The sequence below is a fragment of the Carcharhinus amblyrhynchos genome, chromosome 31 (assembly GCF_965287045.1).
Source record: "Carcharhinus amblyrhynchos chromosome 31, sCarAmb.v2.hapA, whole genome shotgun sequence".
NCBI classification, from domain to species: domain Eukaryota; kingdom Metazoa; phylum Chordata; class Chondrichthyes; order Carcharhiniformes; family Carcharhinidae; genus Carcharhinus; species Carcharhinus amblyrhynchos.
This window is the reverse complement of record NC_137354.1, coordinates 12,722,455-12,742,386: the sequence shown is the minus strand read 5'-3', so window position 1 is coordinate 12,742,386 and position 19,932 is coordinate 12,722,455. Positions and strand designations below refer to the sequence as shown.

Genomic DNA, 19,932 nt, shown 5'->3' with positions numbered 1-19,932 from the left:
GTTTCCATTGTGTGAAAGATGAAATAATGAAATTCATCCACCATTCCCAACTCAGGCTGACGCTTCTCTCCTTTTTGTTTGCCTTCTCCTTTGAAGAAGCCAATTGTTTGAAATGTTGCACTGTGCAACCTTATTAGTCGCTCCTCTGTCTACAGAGCACAGCTTTGAGTGTTAATAACAAGGTCACCGACGTCCACAAACAAGTCTATTATTTTTCACAGGTGCGTTGTTTAATTTTCTGGTACTGTGAAATCGTTACAAGTCAAATGTTAAGTTTGGATGGTCTGTCAATTGTGAAAGCACGTCATTTTATTTGAGAACTGTAAGAAAGATATTTATTCCTAGGAAGGGATCAATGGTTTTATATTATTAGAACAACTGGACTAAGATGGCAGAATATGCTCACTGTGTAGTGTGAAGTTAATAATAGCAGCATTTCTTACATACTGCTGTTGGATCTTCAATCCAGCGAGCTCATGAGATGAACAAACACCTATGCTGATCACCCGTTGTGGAAAATTATTAACAGTTAGGAGTTTTCATAGGCACAATGCTGAGTGTGCCCTCAGGCAGGGTTCCTTCACTGATGGAGATGCATCTACTGCAGCACAGTGCATGTTGCGTTGTGTTTAACATTAAACTGGCCTGGAGCTCTCTTTCAGTTTGTCTTGGGTTTAAATGCAAACACTGAAATGCTTGCTGGAAACAATGACATTTATTCACATTATCAGTCGCCACAAGGGTCTTTGAGGGAGACTTGTTATTTCTTCCGAGTGTACAGGAAGCAAATGCCCCCTGGAGGTGAAGGTTTCTCATAATGAAAAGCCTGTGATTGTGTCTGCGCTGTGTGACAATGTCCAGTTATGGATTATCTATCTGAAGCTGGCTTTGTTACAGGCTCAAAACTTGGCTCCGTGCGCTGGCAGTTTGATGATGATTTACCTTAACTGGATGAGTTCAGAGTAAAATAAACTTTGTGTGGTCTTTGTGGCTGTCTTACATCAATAATTATCTAGTGAAAGACAAGATTATGGTGGATTAGAAAATATAAAGGGAAAGGATGGTCAAACTAAACTTGTGTTGTAATTTAGTGATGATTCAGTAACTCATTTAAAATGGAAAAATCCTACAAGTCATATCAATGTAAACTATCCAAAAAAATATGCCAGATTATAAAAACACAGGATAAAGTAAGCATGGTTTAATAAGTCACTGTTGCATTGCATGTTATGAACAATGTCACTCACATATCCAGGCTTCAATCTGTGTTTTCCCTTACAACCCACACACATCAATTTTGAAAATCCAGGAAATTAATGCTTATTTTACAGACCATTCACATTTCAGCTTGTCCTGCAGTACATCCAGATCTAATAAAAACAGTGATAAATAGTCCACTGTGTGTGCGATTGAAAGTAAACCTTTATTCTTTACAGGTGGTTCAAACATCTGCTCAACTCCAGAAGAATTAGAAGTGAGGTTTAATGCTTTATTTTAGGCAGAATACAATTTCAAATATTTAGACCTGTTTCACTTAAAAGAAAGAAAACTGTCTCCATCATTTTCTTCTGAGATTAACAGCGCAATTAACAGCTCAGTTATAAATCCTGTAATACTTTCAAACCATTTCTACTGCCAAACACCTCTTAAATAGCTAATAAAAGTGAAACACTAACAGGACTTAATCTCCAACTGCACTATCCCCTAGAAGTCAATAAATGTCCACACCATGTTCTACTTTAATGCCCACTAAAGTCTATGGGCTTTGTTCTATCCAAGAACTTCAGTTATTGCAGGGAAATTTAATGGGCGGCACGGTGGCACAGTGGTTAGCACTGCTGCCTTACAGCACCAGAGACCCAGGTTCAATTCCAGCTTAGGGTCACTGTCTGTATGGAGTCTGCACAATTTCCCTGTGTCTGCATGGGTTTCCTCCAGGTGCTCCAGTTTCCTCCCACAGTCCAAAGATGTGCGAGTGAAGTGGATTGACCCTAATGTCAGGAGATTAGCAGGGTAAATATGTGGGGTTGTGGGGATAGAGTCTGGGTGGGATTGTGGTTGGTATAGGCCAAATGGCCTCCTTTTGGTACTGCAGGGATTCTATGATTCTAACTCCCATTTGACTTTGCTAATATATTTTGATTTTCCTGATTAATGCAAACTTAAGTCATGCAATCACACACATACAGGGCAGAATTTTCTGCCCCGAATCTGGAAAATCCCACCTGAGGTCAGCGGATCTCTCCATGGTCCGCCCCTCGTCGTTACAATTTCCCGTGGTGGGTGGGACAGGAAAATTTGCTGTCCAGTGTGTGAAATGATGGTTGTGTGTAAGTAAGAAAATGGGGCAAAATTAAAAGAGGTTAACATAATCTAGGAAACATCCATAGCTAAATCAAAGGAGGTTCTGCTTGCATGATTGATGAGTTGCAGCATTTTATAAAAATCTGGAGCACTGTACAGTACAGAGAAAGTGCTAGTTGTATGGGAAGTTCTAGGAATGTAAGTGATGTAGAAAGATCAAAGGGATTGAACCATTTCCTTCATTTTATGCAATCATTCTGCATGTGTATGTATCATAGAAACCCTACAGTGCAGAAGGCCATTCAACCCATCAGGTCAGCACCAACAACAATCCTACCTAGGCCTTATCTCTGTAACCCCACATATTTACCCCACTAATCACTCTAACCCATGCATTCTATAAGAACATAAGAAATAGGAGCAGGAGTAGGCCATCTAGTCCCTCGAGCCTGCCCCGCCATTCAATAAGATCATGGCTGATCTGAAGTGGATCAGTTCCACTTTCCCGCCTCCTCCCTATAACCCTTAATTCCCTTGTCTATCAGAAATCTGATTACCCGTGACTTAAATATACTCAACGAGGCAGCCTCCACCACTTCAATGGGCAGAGAATTCCAGAGATTCACCACCCTCTGAGAGAAGAAGTTCCTCCTCAACTCCATTCTGGGACTCTAAGGGGCAATTTAGCATGGCCAGTGCGCATCTTTGGACTGTGGGAGAAATCTGGAGCACCCGGAGGGAACCCACGCTGACACAGGGAGAACGTGCAAACTCCACACAGACAGTGACCCAAGCCAGGAATTAAACCCGGGTCCCTGACACTGTGAGGCAGAAGTGTTAATCACTGTGCTACCATTCCGCCCCAAATCAATGTCAGGAGTGGGATGTTGAATGTTATATGTTTAAACTTCTGAACAAAGTGTTTGATCCCTTTGGACAAAGTTTACTCCAATGAGACCAGCACACAACAATTCTCAAACAGCAGTCAAAATCTTGCCTGATGTAAATTGAATTGGGTAAGTTCCCACCTTGTTATATGAAGAAAGCATCACACTGCTGGATAAAGAAGCTGTAGTGAGTGGGATTTAGAGATATTTGGTTAAATCTTACCAATAAATAACATTGTGTTGTTTCTAGCGAGAAAACTGGCATGTTTCTCTCCAAAAGAACCGATTGGTTTTCTCTCCAGATCTTGTGGGTGGCACAGTGGTTAGCACCGCTGCCTCACAGCGCCAGGGACCCAGGTTCAATTCCCGCTTGGATCACTGTCTGTGTAGAGTTTGTACATTCTCCCCATGTCTGCGTGGGTTTCTCCGGGTGCTCCAGTTTCCTCCCACAGTCTGAAGGGTGTGCTGGTTAGGTGTATTGACCTGAACAGACAGCAGAGTGTGGTGACTAGGGGAATTTCACAGTAACTTCATTGCAGTGTTAATGTAAGCCTACTTGTATCTAATAAATAATAAATAACTTTACTTATGACACTCTGAAAAAAATCATGGCGCGTGATTCATGCCGTCAAAGTGGGTGGGGGGGGGGGGGGTGATACCAACACGCTGGCAAAAGCCGACTGCCCAGAGACTGGGTGCCATCTTTAAAAGGTGCCCTGACCAGACAGCAATCACCCTCCCCCAGCCCACAACTCAGGCCTCAGGGATTCCCCATCCCACTCCTGATAGGAGCCAGCATTCCCTTCACATCACCCTGTCCTGTGATCATCAGCCGGGCCTCCCCCCTCAATCATCACCCCCTCCTCCCCCTCCCCATGGGATCATCACCCCCTTCTCCCTCTCCCCCCAGGATCGTCACCCCCTTCTCCCCCTCCCCCCTCAATCATCACCCCCTTCTCCCCCTCCCCATGGGATCATCACCCCCTTCTCCCCCTCCCCCCTCAATCATCACCCCCTCCTCCCCCTCCCCCCGCGATCGTCACCCCCTTCTCCCCCTCCCCCCTCAATCATCACCCCCTTCTCCCCCTCCCCATGGGATCATCACCCCCTTCTCCCCCTCCCCCTGCGATCGTCACCCCCTTCTCCCCCTCCCCCCTCAATCGTCACCCCCTTCTCCCCCTCCCCATGGGATCATCACCCCCTTCTCCCCCTCCCCCCTCAATCATCACCCCCTTCTCCCCCTCCCCATGGGATCATCACCCCCTTCTCCCTCTCCCCCTGCGATCGTCACCCCCTCCTCCCCCTCCCCATGGGATCATCACCCCCTTCTCCCCCTCCCCCTGCGATCGTCACCCCCTTCTCCCCCTCCCCACGGGATCATCACCCCCTTCTCCCCCTCCCCCCCGCGATCGTCACCCCCTTCTCCCCCTCCCCCCGCGATCGTCACCCCCTTCTCCCCCTCCCCCCGCGATCGTCACCCCCTTCTCCCCCTCCCCCCAGGATCGTCACCCCCCTTCTCCCCCTCCCCCCTCAATCGTCACCCCCTCCTCCCCCTCCCCCCGCGATTGTCACCCCCTTCTCCCCCTCCCCCCTCAATCGTCACCCCCTCCTCCCCCTCCCCCCTCTATCATCACCCCCTTCTCCCCCCCCTCAATCGTCACCCCCTTCTCCCCCTCCCCCCTCAATCGTCACCCCCTTCTCCCCCTCCCCCCTCAATCGTCACCCCCTTCTCCCCTCCCCCTCAATCGTCACCCCCTCCTCCCCCTCCCCCTCAATCGTCACCCCCTCCTCCCCCTCCCCCCTCTATCATCACCCCCTTCTCCCCTCCCCCCCTCAATCGTCACCCCCTTCTCCCCCCCCCTCAATCGTCACCCCCTCCTCCCCCTCCCCCTCAATCGTCACCCCCTCCTCCCCCTCCCCCCTCTATCATCACCCCCTTCTCCCCTCCCCCCCTCAATCGTCACCCCCTTCTCCCCCTTCCCCCCTCAATCATCACCCCCTCCTCCCCCTCCCCCCTCAATCGTCACCCCCTTCTCCCCCTCCCCCCTCTATCATCACCCCCTTCTCCCCCTCCCCCCCTCAATCATCACCCCCTCCTCCCCCTCCCCCCCTCAATCATCACCCCCTTCTCCCCCTCCCCCCTCTATCATCACCCCCTTCTCCCCCTCCCCCCCTCAATCGTCACCCCCTTCTCCCCCTCCCCCCCTCAATCGTCACCCCCTTCTCCCCCTCCCCCCTCTATCATCACCCCCTTCTCCCCCTCCCCCCCTCAATCATCACCCCCTTCTCCCCCTCCCCCCAGGATTCAGCCCCTTCTCTTCCCGTGGGTTGGGGGTGTTCACCTTGTCTGCCGGGCCCGTGATGTCGATATGATGGGGGGGCTGGGGGGGGGGTTGGGGGGGTGGGCGGGGCGGGGGGCCTTTCACTTTACTTTGAGATTGGGGCCCCCTTTATAAAGGGTGCTCTGGTTTCCGTGGTGACGGCCTCGCTGGCGTGTTTAGGTCCCGCCCCTCAATAGTGATGTGGATAAAACCCACGCTCAGCGTTTTTGGACCGGATTCTCCGGCTGCGCTCGCCTCGAGGCCGGCAATTCCTGCCCCAGGTCAACAGCACGCTCTGCCCTCAGCCAGTGTGATTGCTGTGGCGGACAGAATGGGAAAATTCCACCCCTGGATGTGTTCCTGGGGGGAAATTCCCATCGGTTCTCAGTCCGAATCCGACTGTAGCTTTACAGACCAAACACGGCCCATGAGACGTCCTGGGCTGGCTTGGATCGCTGGACAGGATCAGAGAATTTTGGGGTTTTGTTTTTGCTTCTCCCACAGATTACACGGGTAGGGGGGTAAGGATGGTGTCCAGGGAGAGGAATAGCGACTCGTGATGCTTCAGACCCCATATGTGGAGCAGGCTTGATGGACCAACTGGGTTTTCCCTGCCTGTCATTGCTTTGTACGCTCGTGTGAAGTTTTACTCGGCTACCCAAGGATCAGGATCTGCAATCTGTGGGATTGAAAGTGCAAGAACTGTTCTCCCTCTGTACGTGGATGCTGATTCATGTTGGGATGAGGATCCTCTTGCTCTCTGGAATAATCATTTTGGACCTCCAAGCAGTGTAGAATTTGAAAGGAATGTTTCAGTAGGACAGGAACGCTGGAGCAGCATGTGTGCTGATTAAATCTACACAAACCTCTTTAAAAACATGGCCACAATGTCGATGATCAGACACAGCAAGGATCACACCACCGCACTGTGTCAGCACTTCACACCGAGGAAGAAACTCTGGCAGAGCAAGGTTACACTGAGCTGCGATTAATTATTAGCAGGAGCTGGGACGCTCAAGGACAAGGGGCAGGAAATTGACCTTTTTCAATTGATGAGAGAATTGCTAGTGAGGCTAAAATATTTGTAGCTGTAATACACACAAAAATGAAGGAATGAATGTGGTTGAGAAAGGCGATGGCAGGCGTGGCTACAGGAAATCTGGAGCTGGAGAAGGAACAGCTTTATTTCTCAGGTAACCAAAGGCAGCATGTGACAGAAGACCAACATTGCTGATCCAGGGAAAGAAAGGTTGGCAACTCCTGTTTATTGTTCAACCGGGAACACAGGAGTTGGGAAGTGCGCCACATGGAGAGTGTGGAAAGAGAGAAATGGCCTCAGCAATCCTGGTCGCGTCATTGTTAGCAGATTAATAAATCCACATCGGAAACCATGAAAGACTCAAGTGTGAGACGCCACTAGCACAAAGGAACTGTTTGTAGTGAAGACAATGAAAGTACTTGGATCTTCCATCAAGCGGTAAAACCTGAGGCTGAATTAGCCTTAACTGACAGCAAGGACAAGCCTTAAAAAGTCAGGAGATTGGAGCAATTAAACATTACAGTTTGAGCCATTGGAACGGAGAGCAGTTTGAGTGAAATCCATGAGAAATTCCAGGAGTTGTTCACTGGGAGTCATAAACTGAAGAAATTCCAGCTAAAGTGGATCATTGACACCTGTCATGGAGGAAGATACAAAACTCGACTGTTAGGAGAGAAAAGCGATGGTTTGTCCTTTTTCAGCAATACCAATTATATTTTGTGATAAAGTGAACACAACACTGGGCCGGTTTCTCACAACTGAGCAAGTGCCCAACCCCTTTACAGTCATCGAGGTTTACAGCATGGAAACAGACCCTTTGGCTCAACTTGTCCATGTCCCCCCAGTTTTTACCATTTAAGCTAGTCCTAATTGCCTGCATTTGGCCCATATCCCTCTATACCATCATACCCATGTAACTGTCTAATGTTTTGTAAAAGACTAAATTGTACCTGCCTCTACTACTACCTCTGGCAGCTTGTTCCAGACACTCACCACCCTCTGCATGAAAAATTGCTCCTCTGGACCTTTTTGTATCTTTTCCCTCTCACATTAAACCTATGCCCTCTAGTTTTAGACTTCCCTACCTTTGGGAAAAGATATGGATTATTTATACCCCCCATTACATAGACCTCTATAAGATCACCCCTAAGTCTCCTATGCTGCAGAGGAAAAAGTCCTGATCTATCCAGCCTCTCCTTATAACTCAAAATATCAAATTGCAGTAACATCCTAATAATGGCATCTTGAGGAGAATTGTTTGATCGAGCAGACACAGCACGGTTTCGTTAAGGGGAAGTCGTGTCTGACGAATTTATTGGAGTTCTATGAGGATGTGTCTAGGGTGGTGGATAGAGGAGAGCCGGTGGATGTGGTGTTTCTTGATTTTCAGAAGGCGTTTGACAAGGTACCTCACAAGAGGTTATTACAGAAGGTCAGGGGGCATGGAGTTGGGGTAGGGTGTTAGCATGGATAGAGGATTGGCTGTCAAATAGGAGGCAGAGAGTAGGGGTCAATGGGTGCTATTCGGATTGGCGGTTGGTGACTAGTGGAGTGCCCCAGGGGTCGGTGCTGGGGCCTCAGCTATTTACCATTTATATAGATGATCTGGAGGAGGGAGCCGAGTGTATGGTGTCGAAATTTGCTGATGATACCAAGATTGGTGGAACGGCAAATTGCACAGACGGCGTGGAGAGTCTGCAGAAGGATCTAGATAGGCTGGGCGAATGGGCCAGGAAATGGCAAATGGAATTTAATGTTGGCAAATGTGAGGTTGTCCACTTTGGTAGGAATAATGGTAGGAAGGACTATTACTTACATGGCGAAAAACTGCAGCAGGCGACGGTGCAGAGGGACCTCGGGGTCCTTGTGCATGAGTTGCAAAAACCCAGCTTGCAGGTGCAGCAGGTGGTCAGGAAGGCAAATGGGATGCTGGCCTTCATAGCGAGGAGGATTGAATATAAAAGTAGGGAGGTCTTGCTGCAGCTGTATAGGGCACTGGTGAGGCCGTAGCTGGAGTACTGTGTGCAGTTTTGGGCGCCGTACTTACGCAAGGATATTTTGGCCTTGGAGGGAGTGCAGAGGAGGTTCACTGGGCTGATACCGGAGTTGAGGGGGTTGAGCTATGAGGAGAGGCTGAATAAACTAGGCTTGTACTCGTTAGAGTTTAGAAGAATGAGGGGAGATCTCATTGAGACATATAAGATGATGAATGGGATGGATAGGATAGAGGTGGAGAGGCTCTTCCCGCTCAGAAAGGATAGTAGGACTAGAGGGCACAGCCTCAAGATAAAGGGGGGGGGAGCGGTTTAGAACAGAGTTGAGGAGGAACTTCTTCACTCAAAGGGTGGTGAATCTCTGGAATTCTCTGCCCGTTGAAGTGGTGGAGGCTGCCTCGCTAAATATTTTTAAGAAGCGGGTTGATGGGTTTTTGATAAGAGAGGGGATTAAGGGTTATGGGGAGAGGGCGGGAATGTGGAACTGAGACACGACAGATCAGCCATGATCTTATTGAATGGCGGGGCAGGCTCGAAGGGCTAGATGGCCTACTCCTGCTCCTATTTCTTATGTTCTTATGTTCTTTTGTTCATTGCCAACAGAGTATTTATATCTGAGGTAAGACTGGGCTACATGTGTGACTGCTCTTCTGGATTCCTGGGCTCCCATTGCCAGTCCTTCCTTGACCTGTGGTCCGTATCCTCCTGCCAACTGGCTCAACTTCCCACTGGAGAAATCCATAGGTTCTTGCCAGTCACCTGACCCTTGAAATATGCCCCCTCCCTTCAAGGGTCATAAGAACGTAAGAAATAGGAGCAGGAGTAGGCCATCTGGCCCTTCGAGCCTGCCCCGCCATTCAATAAGATCATGGCTGATCTGTCATGTCTCAGTTCCACATTCCCGCCCTCTCCCCATAACCCTTAATCCCCTCTCTTATCAAAAACCTATCAACCCGTGTCTTAAAAATATTTAGCGAGGCAGCCTCCACCACTTCAATGGGCAGAGAATTCCAGAGATTCACCACCCTTTGAGTGAAGAAGTTCTTCCTCAACTCTGTTCTAATGTTATTACAGTAACTATTAAGGTAAGTAAACCAGAACTGTCTGAACTAACTCAAAGTCAGAGATATTTTTGGAGGTTCCAGCGGAGCAGGGGAATTACTCATCAGAAATGCAAACTTCCAATGGAATCAGTACATCAGGCCTTCTGCAGAGTCCCAAAGCACATCCAGGGTTGTACATCTAGTCTCCGGAAATCTGGAGGCTGACAATTCTGGCCCATGGAACATTTCACTTGCTGCAAAATTACATTGGTAACCAATTTGTGTCTAAAAGGCTGAAATAATTTGTGGGAGAATATCTTATGAAACATGACAAAGAACAAAGAAAATTACAGCACAGGGACAGGCCCTTCAAACCTGCACTGACCATGCTGCCCGACTGAATTAAAAGGGCAAAGAAAATGGACATTAAGTTATGACCTTGCACACAAGCTACTGATTAGGTAGAATCAAGTCCAAACATGATTCTTAATGAATATGCTACAAGTTGTGCAGGTGGAAAGCAAGAAGGAGAAACAAGAAATGATACCTCCCCCGCCCTTCAGTAATGGTTCATGTTTAGACACAAACTATGGACAGAGTGATGGCTCAGTGCAAATGAGGGTGAGCAAGATCTGGCCTGGAAAAGCCAAGTGGAAGGAAAGGCATTTAGGAGTCAGAAGGATAATATTGTCGATTACATTTTGGTGAAGATGCTGAAAACAGTAAGTTGGTAAATCTAAACCCTGCAGTGTAGAGCAGGAAGGGAGAAGCCACAAACGGATGTGGATGGGAGAAGCTAACTATCAGTCAGGATCCCAGCCTGGAGGGAAATGATCACAGACGGATGAGGAAGAAGAATATGCCCTGAAGGAAAACTGTGAACAGAGGATAGAGATGAGTCATCAGGAAGAATCTCTAAGAGGAAAAACCCAAGCCCCCTCATTGCCTCAAGGTCTTCGATTGAGTGAATTGTAAATGAGGGAGCTATGCAGAGAAATGTATAGACTGAGCACGTGTGGGGAGTTCTGGGAAAGGAAGTGGTACGAGAACATGAAAGAAGGGCTTCTAACATAGTGTTTGTGTCCTGCTATTTACTGTGTGTATTTAACATAAAGCTTTTGCATCTTTTATAAATAGTGTCTGAAGACACTAGCAGGGCCAACACACGACAATAAAACTTTGAACTTGATTTCAGATCGTGTGGCTTACAAAGCAGGAAAGTTTGAAGTACGAGCAAGAGACCAAATCTAGGTTATCAAGTTGCAGATAATGAACCATCCCATGTTGTCTGTGTGGATTTCTCAAACGTTCTACAGGAGCTGTTAATCCCTTTTTTGTGGGTACTTTGGCGCTGTTTACATCTGTATAGGAGTGGAAGCAGTGCACAAGATAAAGTGTTTTGACAGCCTGGAGGTAAGAAGTGGTATCACGGCGACGGTGCCGAATGTGAGAAAATTCATTGAAAGTGCACTGCAGTCTGCTCTGATTATCATCAGTCCTCATGCCAGTTAAAACCCTTTTTCTAGGGAAAGTCCCAAACTGATGCAAGAGCAACATTGTATGTTTTCACTTTTAAACACATGATCCTTCAAAGGCGCAACGACTAACACCTTCACAAATTACATACGCAGTTGGAAACAATTTTTACAAAAGATCCAGTTGGATTCAGGTTTCCAAGACTGGAGTGTGTCAAAAATAACTCAATGTGTCATTTTTAAAACTGAGAGCCAAACTTTGCTTTGCGGTAAAGAAAAATAACAGCAGATGTCTTTTTTGATTATTCATTGGTTTCCCTCAAGTCATCTATACCTGAAGCTCTCTGATGTGGAGTGTGTTTCCCGAGTAATGTATCACCAGTTGGAACACATTTCTGGTTGTGCTTGACTTTTTACTAAGTCACAACGCTGAAGGGCCCATGTCATCCCAGAAATCTTCACACTGTTGACCTCTCTCAGGCTCTGCCAAGAATGTATCGGATTGCAATAGCTTCTGAGTCTTGGGTCATCTGGACTCGAAACGTCAGCTCTTTTCTCTCCTTACAGATGCTGCCAGACCTGCTGAGATTTTCCAGCATTTCCTCTTTTGGTTTTAGATTCCAGTTTCCACAGTAATTTGCTTTTAGCTTCTGAGTCTTAAGCTCAGCAAATGCAACGAGGCTTGAATTTGAAAGATAAGAAGAATGAAATGATTTCATTCATCCTACTCCTTTGTCTGGTACTAAGATTTCTTCACAAACAAGCCCCATTATTTTATCATTTTATTAGGGGGTAAGATGCTCTTTTGGAGAGTCAGTGCAGACTCGATAGGCCGAATGGCCTCCTGCACAATAGGAATTCTATGATTAAGATTAAAATTTATTTAATAGTCACAAGTAGGCTTACATTAATACTGCAATGAAGTTACTGTGAAAATCCTCTCGTCACCACATTCCAGTGCCTGTTTGGGTACATTGAGAGAGAATTTAGCATGGCCAAGCCACTTAATTGGCACATCTTTGGACTGTGGGAGGATACCGGAGCACCTAGAGGAAACACACACAGCCACAGGGACAATGTGCAAACTCCACACAGACAGTGGCCCAACGCGAGAATCGAATCCAAGTCCCTGGCATTGTGAGGCAGCAGTGCTAACCACTGTGCTACCTCATCTTTATTAAGGGTATATATAGTTGTAGATTGGGAAAGTATCTAATCCAGGTTTTAAGCTGTGGATATAAGCAGCCAAGTTCACTTCAATGTAGGTACAGAACTGGGAAACGCACCATGATCTAGGCTAATTTAGAAGTGTTTCTATTTCCACGCAAAGTAGCAAAAGGTTAGTAGCTGCTTCTGTGTTCACCAACTCTTTCAATAAGGAATTGGACCTGGTTGTAGTTTCTGTTTACAAGATTGATATGGATTTAAATGATCAAGGCTCCTTGATATGAAGCCAGGTCTTCGTGTCTTTGGCAAAATGGAGATGCCTAAGTATTTCTTTATCTTCGATTACCTGTGATGACAAAGATAGGTTCAGATGAAGAACACTACTCTCTCCACTTGATCTTCAGAATACCAGAAGATGAAATTGCTATTTTATGCATACCAGGTGTTTTTGCTGGGGCATTTTCTCCACATACACGTGAAATTCCTAAGTATTCTTCAGGACAACTACAAAAGGTGTCTCTGTTTCTTTAGCAGAACTTGGAGATTTCACTAAATCTTTTAGCTAATGTTTCCAAATTATATATGCTGGATGTTTCTTTTTTGCTAAGATTTGGTTGTGCTGTATCTTGAAATGAAACACAAGACAAGCTCTTGTTATGCTTTTCAGACAACCCTCACTTTTACTGTCAAGTTCCCCGGGCGCTGCGCAGAATTCCAATTGATTACACTGGGTGCCAATATTTTTCAAGTATTAACAGCTAAACAAAAGTTCTGTCTAAATCTTTGCCGAGGCTTCAGTACGTGAATTTCGACAGCATGTCCTTTGGTCCTCCACTCCTGCTTCGATTCAAGGATTACAAATTAATCTGCTCCTTTTATTATTTTAACAACCTAAATGATAATGCCTCTTACCCTTTGTTTATTGTCCTTAGTGTCCTTAGCCTAGGAAGCAATATTGTCAAACTCTGCCATGTATCTTACTTAATGCATTGAAAGGAGAGAATATAAAACTCCCCAAACTACAAACATGGTTATTTGTCTTGGAATTGAAATTAATACTTTTGAAAAGCAGCACAGTATTTCATTTCATTTGTTCTAATAGTATTCTGTCCCAGACGGAGTAGCAGAAGGTTGTCAATTAACTCACGATTTTTACAGAGAAGATGATTTCTGTATGGCAAACATAACAAAATGTAACACAATCATGTTTAAATTCACAGTCAAAATAACACTCCTCTAATAAACCAGTTCTAATAGCTTAGAAGGTCAAATAGAGACCAGTGTGTGTTCTGTCAGAAGCAAATAGAAAATGCTCCAATATCTTATTAGGTGCGTGACAAGATCAAAACATACTGGATAGATGCAGCCTCACAGATAAACCTGCTCACAATGGAACTATTCAATTTATAGCATTTTAATTAATTTTAATTATTCACCAGGTAAAAAATAAATAACTTAATATGCTTGGTGTTATATATTCCAATATCAAAAGGCAAGGGAAGTCCACATACTAATTAAATCATTTTCTTGTCAAAAATTGTTAGGGAAATGAACCTTTGATTACATCAACTTGTTCGTTTCTTCATGCGTAATAAGAACATGAATGCCACAGACTCCTGCAACAGGTAGGTCAGATCTGGTGACCTATGACACCTGCCACTCTGAAGAAACTGTATTAATTCATGTTACTCGTATTTGTCCACAATGTAATTCTTTTTAAGAACATTTTTTATCTGCATCATTCTGAAACCTCCTCCAGCCTAGCATCTCTCCAAGATCTCGGCAGTCCTCTCAGTCTGGCCTCTTGTGCATCTATGCTTCCTTCATTCAACTATCGGTAGCTGTACCTTCAACTGTCTGAACCATAAGCACTGGAAATAAGAACATAAACATAAGAACATAAGAAATAGGAGCAGGAGTAGGCCATCTAGCCCTTCGAGCCTGCCCCGCCATTCAATAAGATCATGGCTGATCTGTCGTGGCTCAGTTCCACATTCCCGCTCTCGCCCCATAACCCTTAATCCCCTCTCTTATCAGAAACCCATCAACCCGCGTCTTAAAAATATTTAGCGAGGCAGCCTCCACCACTTCAACGGGCAGAGAATTCCAGAGATTCACCACCCTTTGAGTGAAGAAGTTCCTCCTCAACTCCGTTCTAAACCGCCCCCCCTTTATCTTGAGGCTGTGCCCCCTAGTCCTACTATCCTTCCTGAGCAGGAAGAGTCTCTCCACCTCTATCCTATCCATCCCATTCATCATCTTATACGTCTCAATGAGATCTCCCCTCATTCTTCTAAACTCTAACGAGTACAAGCCTAGTTTATTCAGCCTCTCCTCATAGCTCAACCCCCTCAACTCCGGCATCAGCCTAGTAAACCTCCTCTGCACTCCCTCCAAGGCCAAAATATCCTTGCGTAAGTACGGCGCCCAAAACTGCACACAGTACTCCAGCTGCGGCCTCACCAATGCCCTATATAGCCACAGCAAGACTTCCCTACTTTTATATTCAATCCCCCTCGCTATGAAGGCCAGCATCCCATTCGCCTTCCTGACCACCTGCAAGCTGGGTTTTTGCGACTCATGCACAAGGACCCCGAGGTCCCTCTGCACCGTCGCCTGCTGCAGTTTTTCTCCACGTAAGTAATAATCCTTCCTACCATTATTCCTACCAAAGTGGACTACAAACTTTGTTGTCTCTCTATCGTGCTCTGATCAAGTGAAACGTATCTCTTCTGATTAATCTTTTGTCCTAATATCTCATTATGTGGCTTGGGGTCAAATTCTGTCTGATAAGTTTTAAGTTAAGTTTATTTATTAGTGTCACAAATAGGCTTAGAGTAACATTGCAATAAAGTTACTGTGAAAATCCCCTAGTTGCCACATTCAGGCGCCCGCTCATGTACACTGAGGGAGAATTTAGCATGGCCAATGCACTTAATCAGCACGTCTTTCGGACTACAGGAGGAAACTGGGGCATCCAGAGGGAACCCATGCAGACATGGGGAGAATGTGCAGACTCTGCACAGACAGAGACCAAAGTCAGGAATTGAACCCAGGTCCCTGGTGCTGAGAGGCAGCAGTGCTAACCACTGTGCTACCATGCTGCCCTGTAGTTCCAAAAAATGTTTCATAACAGTAAAGGCATCACTGAATGCAAGTTATTGTACACATACCCACATTAAGCCCAATTCCTCAGTAATTTGCCTTTGGACTTTCTCCATTTCCTTTTGAACACCATTTATAGTTGGTTCACATTTTTGCACTAACTGAACTGTTCCAGCTTCAGTCTCCTGTTTCAAGAAATTATATTAAGTATTTATACAAGCAGTGATATCTAAGGAACAGCAATGTTCCCTTTCCTCAGTATAAACTTATACCTGCTGTCCAAGTCCCAAAGTCGTATTTTCAACAATGGCTCATAATTTTAGCAGTAAATTTTGCTGCCAATCTCTTCTCAGTCATTTCCCCAATCAAACAACGTTTTCTTGCGTCAGAGAAAGAGCAAATTTATTAACCACTAAACTCGAGAAAAAAGTGAATAAAACCTCAATATCTCGCACACAAATCAGAAATAAGGAAAGTTATTGTGTAATAAAAAAGTTAAAAGAATAATCAGTTAAGTATCCTCAAGGCATATGTTTTTATACTTTGTGGCTGATTTGGATTAGCTGGTTTCATGAATGCAGTCTGATGTGGTATAGATGTTGTTGCAATTATTACGAAATCATGGTCTGCTGGTAGATGGTGAGTAAAGTTGGTTTCTAAGCCGGATAATACATTTGTTCCAAAAGAGAGGAAGCAAGTAGCCTTCAGCTTGTTTTGCCTGCTGCCAGCTTTCTTATAACCTTCCTGCAGTGAATGCAGACTGACCTTGAAATACTTCACACATTGTGTATTTTCAAGATGTTTTGGGTGTGTCTGTCTGTGGCAGCCATGGCATCAAAGTCCAGCAAATCACATTTTAGGCTGGAATTTTACCACTTTGGCCGGCAGGGGAATTGGAGCAGGCGAGGGGTAGACCATGGTAAGGTCCGTTGTTTCAGGATGAGCGAGGCTGTAAAATCCCGCCCTGTGACAGTGACCAGTTGCAGTGGGTGGCTGAATTATAGAAACTGTTTCTCTTTTCACACTTCCCTAAGGGTGGTTTTTGTTTGCTTTTCCCTTCCACCCTGGAAGATTGCCTTGCATTTATAATGAGGCTGTTGTGACTTGTTTTGAATTGCAAACTTAATAATATTGCCTTGTGACAATATGAGCAATCTAATCTTATAAATATTGTCTTTCATCAATCAGATTTCTTTCAGCATTCCTCATAATAATATGCAATGCAATTTTTTTAAACTAACATTGTTGGTTTATTAGATTATTTGCAGGGCTGTTTTCTTATTTTATAGATGTTAATGCAGCAATCAGACAGTTCTAATCATTCCTGGAATAGTACAATGAGCGTGAAGTATAGTCTTCCAGGTTATTAGATCGGCTTGCAAGTGTGAGACGAGATCTCACACGGTATCTTCCAATGTGTGGGAAATTAATACTAAAATAAGAGTAATGGAAAACAGTGGGATCGTTCTTCAGTCAACAAAGAAAATGAGTGGGACATCAGGGATTATGTAGAGAAGACAATTATTAAAGAAAGAAGGCGATGGCACTGGGAGAATACATTCAGTATGAAGGTTGTTGATTTTTGACACATGGCTTCCCTTCATGGTCCATTTAAAAATGGTCCCTTATCTATGACTCAATTCTCATTAGTCTTTAGAGGCACATAAGTATTACGAACAGAGCATTTCTTCATATTCTCTTAAATCTATTAAAATGTATTTTAATGATTTCTGGCTTTTTCCCCACCCTCAGTTGGTGTTCCTATTTATTTTTTAACTAATTTTTTTAATCATTGCCCACTCTGTTTTGGTGCAAGTCTGGTTGACATTTTCTTTTGCTTTTCAGTGCTTCTAACATATCACGCAGGCTATATTTACCTGAATTGAGAAATAATTTTCCAATGCCTCCAGGCCCACTGATTTGAAACCATTTGCCTGCATTTCAGTAGAGTTGCTGTGGTCAGATGAATTGGAAAGCAGTTCTCCACTGGCATTTGGTTTGGAATGATTTGCTTAATATGATTAGCTTTGGGCCAGTGCTGGTAAACCCACTTTTGCTCCTGTATGAAGGTCCTGTGACTACCTAGATAGTCAGTGCTTATGGTGTAAATTGATTTTATAGAATTCCTACAGTGCAGAAGAAGGCCATTCGGCCCTTTGAGTCTGTAATGACAACACTCCCTAGCCGTATCCCCGTATTTACCCTGTTTGTCCCCCTGACACTAAGGGTAATTTAGCATGGTCGATCAACCTAATCCGCACATCTTTGGACTGTGGGAGGAAACCCGAGTACCTGGAGGAAACCCAAGCAGAGATGGGGAGAACGTGCGGATTCCACACAATCACCCAAGGCTGGAATTGAAGATAATCAAATCATTCCAAACCAAATGCCAGTGGAGAGCTGCTTTCCAATTCCTCTGACTGCAGCAACTAGTGAAACCATTTGCCTGCATTTCAGAAATCAGTGGGTCTGGAGGCATTGGAGAATTATTCTCAATTCATGTAAATATAGCCTGCGTTAGAAGCACTGAAAAGCAAAAGAAAACGTCAACCAGACTTGCACCAAAACAGAGTGGGCAATGATAAAAAAAAATTGTAAGTAGTTAAAATTAAATAGGAACACCAGAAGAGGGTGGGGAAAAGCCAGACTAGTGCTGTGAGGCAGCAGTGCTAACCACTGTGCCACTGGATGTTTAGGAACAATGTGGAACACCACCCATTTTGAAAGCACACTCTTTCCATTAGCATCGGCACTGATGCTAAAGAGAGCAAACTTCTGTTGCAAATGGAATCAACCAACCTCTTTGCCCAGCACACTAGCTGTTTCTCCTTCGATGCTCTTGTGATCTGCCTTTTCATGTTTCTGGTGTTATCCTCATATTGAAATCTGGACTTCCCAAAATGTCTGGCAACCTAATTTGAAATATTAAATTTGATGTCATAGCAATTATGCTTTCCTATTACATGTACTGCAGTTGGAGGTGTTAAGCTGCGAATTCCCCTCAGTAAACTTCTCTTGGTTTATAACCATCTCTCTTCTTTAATACATTCCTTTAATCTCTCCTTCTAATATATCTTAATATACCTGAGTGTCAAATTTTGTGTGATAATATCCATGTGATGCACTTTGAGACGTTTTACTGTGTTAAATTGCTACATAAATGGAAGTTGTTTCTTCTCCATGTCCTTTGCTCTGCCTCACTTTACTCTCAGGCTGTTGAAGTTACTCATAATTACAATTGCTTGACTTTTATTTTCCTTCAGTATTTGTTAAGTGGTTCTAGTTCAGTTTGTTTATTTGCTCTGTTATCCAGGACAGTTGTGTTGCTCTTGTTGGATTCGACCCTAATAGATTCGGACACAACAATTGAAAAGGCAGTAATCTGCAAATTATTGCAGATGCTGGCAGCTGAAAGGGTCACAGAGACTCAAAACTCTCCCCACAGAAGCTGCCAGACCTGCTGAGATTTTCCAGCAGTTTCTGTTTTTGTTATTGTTGAACTTAACTTAAAAGACTTTATAATTTTACTGCCAAATATTCCCTGACGAACAAAGCTTCTGCCCTCTCTCATCCTGACATTTTAAATTATATTTTCACAAATTATGTTACATTCTTTTTGACTCCTATCTAGGTTTTCAGTTCCAGCACTGTTGATTTTCCAGTTGTTATCACTGGGCGATGTTCCCCAATTTGTTACGATTCTCAATGATTTCCTTAAATTGTTATTCTTGCGGGTGAAGAGAGATGAACTGGCCTTCCTTCTTAACTCTGCTGCTTTGGTTAGTTGCAACAAGATGGATTTAAAATGGATTTCTTCCCTTGTGGATACCTTTTCCTAGTCCAAATGTATTAACATTCTAACAAGAACCAAATTAACCAGGTTTTCTCGAGCTAAAGAAAGAATGAGTTTATTAGTCATTAAATGCAAGGGAAAAAATAAAATACAACACATCGACACACAGATTAGAAATGAGAAGTGAATCCAAATATACAAGTTAAAAAATATATACAAATTCTTGTTTGTGAGGAGGAGGGTGAAATATCACAGCTGTTTAGTTGGGTGATTCCGGTAGTTTGGAGATCCTTAGTTCTGCAGGTTTAGCTGAACAATGTTGTCCTGTTTCCTTTTCAACTGTGGCGTTGCTGACTTGTGACATGCTTCCAGCAATCAGAGCCAGAGACAGATACTTCTTTTCTTGAAAGTGCAGGGTTGCTGCGTTGATGTTCTTGAGTTGTGACCTTCGCCGCACACACTAGCACAGTAGAACTGGAACATTAAACTAGCACGCAGAGGCCAGCATTGCAGCTGAATTTTAACCCCTTTTCTTGGGTATTGCTGGAAGGGAAACACAAGCATGTCTTTTGCCCACAATTGCTTTCTTTCTTTCTTTCAATTGACAACATGTCCACAGTCTGGGATATAACTCACAGGAGATGGTAATCAGCCTCTACTATTCCATAGGAGATTACAGTTCAATGTTTGCATTGCATGTCTTCCTTTGAAGTGTTTCTGTCTGAAAAGGTGTAACATTCCATCCCCTCTGGACGAGTTAGTCAAGTGTAACCCACAATGGAATTCTCCAGCAAGTATTTACTT

The 19,932-nt window shown here is 44.5% G+C and overlaps 1 protein-coding gene across 3 annotated transcripts in view; it reads left to right on the top strand.

The window, feature by feature from the left end:
• Positions 1–19,932, top strand: part of lrmda (leucine rich melanocyte differentiation associated) — a 1,032,656-nt gene that overhangs the window by 952,809 nt on the left and 59,915 nt on the right. The gene's annotated exons all lie outside the window — the stretch shown is intronic.